Here is an 8,355-nt window from a genome sequence, read left to right on the forward strand (position 1 = left end):
TTTACACGAGGTCCCAAGAATGAGGGTAACACTGCACACCCGTAAACGGGAATGAATTCCAATTTTGACCGGTCCAGAGACCTCTGGACCGAGTGCGCAAACAAAGTGTGCAGCAGTGCTCTGAACATGCTGGTTTCAACATCCCAAATAAGAGTATTCAAACTGCAGCAAGTATCAATAGAAAAAGGCGGAACACTATTTTAAATGAGGGACTCGATTGCCCAGGTGTTGCAAAAAAATAAAAATTGGAACCTGATCCTTTTCTCACTCTGTCAGCGAGACTGAGCCCCTGAGAATGAATGGACGATAAAACTCATCCACCTCGCTTTCAGGCAGCTCACCTGCATTGACAAGTGATAAAGCAGGAGCAGGCTGAACAAATACCCACATTCTTTGGCTTTTTTGTGAGTTGAGTTTATGCCTTGTGCTGTAGCTCCTGACATTTAATAATCTATTGCCCTGGTTCGTTGAGATTGGCGTGTAAGTAAATTTTGCCGGGCCGTCATTAGCCAGCTGCCAGGCTACCCATTCGTCATCGTCAGACTGTGATTATTTCAAGTCAAACCATACTGTCATCATCAGAACTGAGAGTCTGCGCTTGGAATTGAAGCGGATCAAAATAGGACAGGAGATTTGAACCAATCTCTGTATTCGTCAATTGACACTACAGCTTCTTGTTTACTTTCAACCTTAGCCTGTAGCAGATGTGTGCAATGTCATGCACGCTGAGATCATGATGTCTCTGATCCACTGGTGAAAAAAGGCATTGTTCTCTCTTTTATCAATAATTGCTTCAAACGACAAGGCGTGTGTTGGAATACTCAATACAGCAGTTGTTATGATCAGAGTCCTGCGCGTTTTTTAAAGTGTGGCATTGTGAAATGTGGCAAGACATGCATTGTATTTTGTATTTTATGGACGAGGCGTTTCCCTCATGAAGTGGTATAAGCTTTGTAGTGAGCACCCCTCTAAATTCTTTAATACTTGTGCGATCATTCTAATATTTTAGGAGGTTGATGTATAAGTAAAATATTAATTTTGGTTACTATTGAACACAGTTTTTGCACATTAGGCGACATTTAGATCCCTACAGTTACGCGTTTACACATTTATAGTGCGTCTTTCTACGGCAATGAGGAGGGACATATTACCGGTACATAGGTTTTTGCAACCAAAGGGCCATTTGAACCGTTTGAGGCAAGAATCCATGGAGCCACAAAGATATTAAGAATTCTAAAAACAAGATGCATGTTCTTTTCCTTTTTCTTGGTTGTTCTGTGGCAGTAAATTGTTGAACCGTGTGGCCCGGTCGAAGCGATATGTCCGCCATAAAGTATTTGGCTTTAATATTAGTCATGAAGTCGGCAAACAATAGCTTATAATTGAGCTACAATGACATCGTGAAATCAAAAGCAATAATTTGGTACTAATTCAGTGAGTTTTTGTTTGATGACACATCTCCGAGGAGCAAATGAAGGAGTCATCTGTGGCATGTAACCACAGCCACAGGGTCATGTTACGACGGCGTGACGTCACAGCCGTAAAGTGGGCAGTTGCCGAAAAGCATATATATATTTAAAATGTCTCTACTGACAAAAAACGGCTGTGAACACAGAGTCCGACTCCACGTGTTTTATTGAACACAACATTGGTGACGAGGATGGAGCTTGCACTCTCGCCTCTTCCTCTGTTCCTCGCCCTGCCTGGCGAGCCGCCAGTCCCGTGGCCCCGCTGGTTGGAGTCCTTCGAGACCTTTATTGAAGCCATCGGGCTAGCCGACGCGCGAAGGCGGGCAATGCTTGTCCATGGCCTGGGCTGTGAGGGCCAACGCATCTTTCGGACCCTCGGACCGGCCACGAAATTTGCGGACTGTGTTGCATTGCTCTCTGGACACTTCGCTGCTCCACATAGCGTCATGGTACGGCGGATTGTCTTCCGGCAGCGTCTACAGCGGCCCGGTGAGTCGGTCCACCATTACGTCACCGACCTCCGGGGCCTAGCCAGCCTCTGCTGGTTCAGGGATTTGGAAGATGATTAGAGACCAGCTAGCCGAACACACGACGGACCTTAAACTGCCGGAGAAGCGGTTTTTATTGCTGGATGACACATCGCTGTCTAGGGCGGTGGAAATGGCCTTCCAGCTCGAGTCTGCGGCCCTGTTAGCATCCCGGCTAGCCGCCTCGGACCCAGCTCCAGCCCTTCCCCACCTCGCTCCACATCTGCCTCCTTCATCCCATACTGTTGCTCTTACGGCCCCACTCCCCGACACCACGGCTCCTCTCGACAAGCCGGATGTTAACGTCGCGGTACGTCGAGGCGCCACAATGAGGCAACATTGTGGGAACTGCGGCTCCTCATCACACCACACACGTGCGCCCACGTGCCCTGTACTAGGACAACGATGCCAACGTTGTGGTAAGCTGAACCACTTTTCTAAAGTCTGCCACTCTGCTCCTGCCCCTGTGAACCCCCGGCCCAACCAAAACAACGGATCTGGCTCCACCACCATCCACTCGGTGGGCGCCGACGCCAAGTCGTTCAAGTGGTGCGCGGTCGAGCTGGACGGCGTGTGTCTGTCTCTGCTGCTGGACACCGCGGCCTCCAAGTCACTCCTGAATGAGTCCACGGTCCGGCGACTCTTTCCACGAATGACTATTAAACCTGGCACGGAAGACCTGTTTGGTTATGGACACAATAAGATCGACATGGTTGGCACCGCAACTTTTTCTGTGCGCTATGGCGCTCGAACCCTCCCAGCTTTCACCTTTCAGGTGTCCCGCAAGGGCGCCAACCTCCTTGGTTTCGACCTGTTCTGTGCCCTGGGCTTCTCCATTACTGACAACATGGGTACAACCATACTAACTGTCGCCGCGCCCTGGCTGCACCGCTGGACCTTGCTGTTCGCTGGACTGGGCTGCGTCACCGTCTTCAACCACCAGCCGCTCCTGAACCCGGAGGTAACCCCAGTCATCCAGCCTCTCCGCCGTCTGCCCCTTGCCCTACGTGCTGATGTTACAGCCGAGCTGCAGAAACTTATGGATGCTGGCATCATTGAACGGGTGGACGCATCGCCATGGATCTCCAACCTGGTGGTGGCACGGAAGAAGACGGGTGGCCTTCGCCCCTGCATCGATCTCAGACAGGTGAACAAAGCAGTGATACCTGATAAATATCCTCTGCCCACGACGGAGGAGCTCACGGCCAAGTTTCACGGCTCCACAGTCTTCTCCAAGCTCGACCTCCGCCAGGGTTACCTGCAGGTTCCGCTGCACCCAGGGAGCCGCAAACTCACCGCTTTTGTGTTGCACATGGGCGTTTTCAGGTACACCCGCATGCCTTTTGGACTTAGCTCCGCCCCCAGCTGCTTCCAGAAAATCATGACCACCATCTTCGCTGGCATCCCTGGCGTGGTCATGTACCTGGACGACATAGTGGTGCACGGCGCGACAGCAGCCTCACACGATGAGTGCCTCACCAGGGTGCTTGAGGTGCTCACCCACCACAACCTCGCGCTAAACGGCGAGAAATGCATTTTCTCCGCGCCGGTCATCGAGATTGTGGGGTTTCGCCTGAACGCCGACGGCCTCAGCCCACTCCACTCAAACGTGGAAGCCATCCTACGCCTGCCTGAGCCCGCCTGCCCCGCACAACTGTCCTCATTCCTGGGCATGACGGCGTTCTACCTGCGTTTTCTCCCACACTACTCCGAGACCACGCCGCCGCTATGCGCACTCCTCAAACAGGATGCCCCCTGGTGCTGGACACCCACGTGCTCCGCAGCGGTCCAACAGCTGAAGACGCAGCTCACCTCTCCTCCAATGCTCGCCCACTTCGACCTCCAGAGCCCTACGCTGGTGACCTGCGACGCGTCCAACACGGCGGTAGGGGCGGTCCTGTCCCAGCTACATGAGGGGACCGAACGTCCCGTGGCGTTTGCTACACGATCGCTGACTCCCACGGAGCAGAGGTATTCGGTGGGGGAGAGAGAAGCGCTGGCCTGCGTCTGGGCGTGCGAGCCGTGGCACATGTACCTTTACGGGCGGCACTTCACGCTCCGGACCGACCACCAAGCACTCACCGCCCTCCTGGACACGATGGGGTCGGGACACAAACCGCTGCGCCTGTACCAGTGGTCAGAGAGACTACAAGCCTACAACTTCACGACAGTGTTCACACCCGGCAGAGATAACGTTGTGCCTGATCTACTCTCCTGATGATCTACTCCTTCTGATGCTAGGACGGGAACTCCAACTTCCCATGGATCGGCTGCGGCCTCCCAGGGGAGTTCCTCCAGGCTCTCCAGCAGCAGGGCCCTCTGTCGGCGACATGGTGGCAGAGACGCAACGCTGGATGAAGCACCGCTACGACAGAGCACGTCGGGTGAGAGGACACACACTCAAGGTGTCGGACTGGGTCCGTATCTGCCGGCCCCATCGGTCCCACAAGCTGCTATCCGTCTGGTCCTCACCCCAACAGATAATAGTGCAATTGGGCCCAGCTACGTTCCGCCTGGCTGACGGCTCCCGTTGGCATGCCAGCCGCCTGAGGCGCTTCAACCCACCGTCAGCACAAGAACTGGCCGCCGTGGCTGATCCGCGCCACACTGCCGGGGACTGGGATTTCCCTCCGGTAGCCCCGGGAATTCCACCTGAACCCGAGGTGCCGGGTGACACCCTCGGACCGAGGCTCCGCCCTGTTCGGGCTCGTCGGCAGCCCCCGTACCTCAAGGACTATGTTCTTAATTCAGGTTTAGGTTAGCGCATAATCTGTTATGTGACAGAATAAACCACATGGCTATGCAGGTAAACAGGTCGTCTACCCTGTTTACCCAGATAGGATGGCCACGTTCTGTCCTTAAAGTTGTGCTATTAATCTGTTTTGCACTTTAAAAAAAGGGGGCGGGGGGTGAATGTGGCATGTAACCACAGCCACAGGGTCATGTTACGACGGCGTGATGTCACGGCCGTAAAGTGGGCAGTTGCCGAAAAGCATATATATAAAATGAGTCTACTGACAAAAAACGGCAGTGAGCACAGAGTCCGACTCCACGTGTTTTATTGAACACAACATCATCTTCATAAGTACAGGGGACTAACGAAGGACTTTGTGGACTGGTGCCAGCAGAATTTCCTCCAGATCAACCCCAGGAAAACTAAGGAGTTGGTTGTGGATTTCTGCAGGAAACAGTCCTCACCAGCACCGATGAACATCCAGGGTATGGACATAGAGAGGGTGACCTCCTACAAGTACCTAGGTGTTCTTCTGAACAACAAACTGGACTGGTCTACAAACACGGACACCCTGATTAGGAAAGGACAGAGCTGACTCTTCCTACTCAGGAAACTAAGGTCTTTTGGGGTTCGCTCCTTAAGACTTTCTATAACTCGGTGGTGGCCTCGGCCATCCATTATGGCATTGTCTGCTGGTCAGGCAGCATCTCGGCCCGGGACAGAAAGAGACTGGACCGACTGGTCAGGAAGGCCAGTTCTGTCCTGGGCTGCTCCATTGACACTCTGGAGGAGGTGGGCAACAGAAGGATGCTAACTAAGCTAAAAGCTATGATGGACAGTCCCTCCCACCCTCTCCGGCCCGCCCTGACAGCACTAGGTAGCTCCTTCAGCCAGAGACGGTTACACCCGCGCTGCAAGTGTCACGTTGCGAGGTGGTGGTGGACCCCAAAAAGCAGGCAGGAGGGAGGAGCAGGGTGTATTTGAAGAATTGTATTTAAAACAAAGAAAACTAAATCCAAAACAAAGTCCAAAGTATCAAACAAAAACTATGACTAAAGCTAAAACATAACAATGAACTAAACATGACAGAAACTAAGATCAAACAGCAACACACATGACAGTAGCAAGAAGCAACAATGACCCGACACTGAGTGTTCGGGCTAGGAGTCCTTTTAAAGCCCTAATTAGTTATGACCAACAGGTGTGCAGCTTCCGGGGGAGCCCTACAGTGCCACCTGTTGGTCCCTAAACCGAATCATGACAGTACCCCTCCCTCAAGGGACGGATCCCAGACGTCCCAAAGTTGTCCAAAAGGGTTGCCTCGCCGGGGAACAGGAACTAAAAGCGACGGCAACCCTTGCCTCGCCGCAGAACAAGAACACACGCGACGGCGACCTTCGCCTCGCCGAAATACAGGAACTATAAGCGACGGTGACCTTCACCTCGCCAGGGAACAGGAGCAAAAGCGACGGCAATCCTTTTGGCTGGGCGTGGCCTGACGTGGACAGAGCTCGACGTAACGGGGGACAAGGAACAGCCAGACGTGAACAGGGGCTCGGCCTGACGTGGGCGTGGACGTGGCACGGCTCGTCGTCGACGTGAATGTGACTCAACTCCAACAGACACGTGACGAGCCTCGGCTCAACGTAGACACGGACGGGGCTCGGCCCACCGTAGACGCGGCTTGACGAGACGAAAACAGGACAGCCGCATCACCAGCGCTGCCTGAAAGGGGAAAGGGGTGTCGGCCGCAGACGCGCTCCGCCAGGCACATGGTGGAACAGGGACCAATCCGTAGTACCTGCGGGGCCCAGGGGTCGGGTCATTCTGTCACGTTGCGAGGTGGTGGTGGACCCCAAAAAGCAGGCAGGAGGGAGGAGCAGGGTGTATTTGAAGAATTGTATTTAAAACAAAGAAAACTAAATCCAAAACAAAGTCCAAAGTATCAAACAAAAACTATGACTAAAGCTAAAACATAATGAACTAAACATGACAGAAACTAAGATCAAACAGCAACACACATGACAGTAGCAAGAAGCAACAATGACCCGACACTGAGTGTTCGGGCTAGGAGTCCTTTTAAAGCCCTAATTAGTTATGACCAACAGGTGGCACTGTAGGGCTCCCCCGGAAGCTGCACACCTGTTGGTCATAACTAATTAGGGCTTTAAAAGGACTCCTAGCCCGAACACTCAGTGTCGGGTCATTGTTGCTTCTTGCTACTGTCATGTGTGTTGCTGTTTGATCTTAGTTTCTGTCATGTTTAGTTCATTATGTTTTAGCTTTAGTCATAGTTTTTGTTTGATACTTTGGACTTTGTTTTGGATTTAGTTTTCTTTGTGCAGCTTCCGGGGGAGCCCTACAGTGCCACCTGTTGGTCCCTAAACCGAGTCATGACAGCAAGAAGGAGAGATACCGACGCTCGTTCCTACCAACTGCTGTCAGGCTGCTGAATAAAAATAACAACAATAATAATAATAATTAAATGATGTGAAAAACAATTGTAAATAGCACTGCGATTTATCCATTTTGTATTTATATTGCACTTAATTGAACGGTGTTTGTTTTTTCTTCTTCTTTCTGCCTACATTCTTGCTGCTGGAGGCTGTAAATTTCCCCAGTGTGGGACAAATAAAGGATATCTTATCTTATCTTATAATTTGCTTCGCGTGGCCACTTCTAATACGGAGTCGACGAACTCAAATATAGTTATCTTTATAAATGTAATCTAAATGCTGTCTATGATAATGCAGTTGTCGCTAAGGACGCCATTCAAAATGGGATCGGCAGTGCTATGCGAACATATGGAGCATTGTAAGGACTGTCTGTAGGGCAGTGGTTCTTAAGAGGTCCCGAACCCAACCAATTCATATGCACGTTCACTGAACCCTTCATTGGTTAAAAATAAAAATGTGTTGTTGTTTTTTACAAATCCAAGACATTAAAAAACACATTAATTAAAAACAGAAAAAAGTCAATAACATTACAATGCATAATTCTAGTTTTTTTTTTTTAATTGTACAACGGACTATCACAACAGTCACACGGCGCACTCCTGAGCGAACTAAATTTCCTGCAGCACTGATTGGACAAGCAATATAATGTGATCATCTGCAGCCAGCGATGGCCAAGCGGGCGTGTCATAACTATTTGATATCTTGAGTCTGGTGTGTCTTGCCCTCCATGGCAGAGGCTCCGTCGAACCCCTGAGAACCCAGGTTAAGAAACCACTGCTGTCGGGTAGTAATTGTTCCACGCCACCACCACATGCATTTCATGTGCCCCTTTCAGGCTGGGCTCTGGTGACGGGTCTGGTTATGATTGTATTATTGTATATATGTTTAATGCTATGTGTTCTGTTGTGTTATTGTTATTTTATGCCAAACGTCCCGTAGAGCGCTTTGTTCCAGCTGCAGCTGTCATTAAAGTGCTATATAAATAATGGCGTATTGTATTGTAATTTATCGTCATAATAGTTGGCCTATTCATGATCGACTCACTGCCATCTGGCTACTTATGAAAGCCCAGTCCATCGCGGTCCCTCCCACCAGTGGGCATGATCACGAAGGATTGGTGTGCTTCTGGTTGCACGTTTCATTTTACTCGTGAATTTGGTCTACGAGCT

This window comes from Hippocampus guttulatus, chromosome 8, assembly GCF_054856545.1.
Source record: "Hippocampus guttulatus isolate MCC_2025c chromosome 8, RoL_Hgut_1.0, whole genome shotgun sequence".
Taxonomy (NCBI): Eukaryota; Metazoa; Chordata; class Actinopteri; order Syngnathiformes; family Syngnathidae; genus Hippocampus; species Hippocampus guttulatus.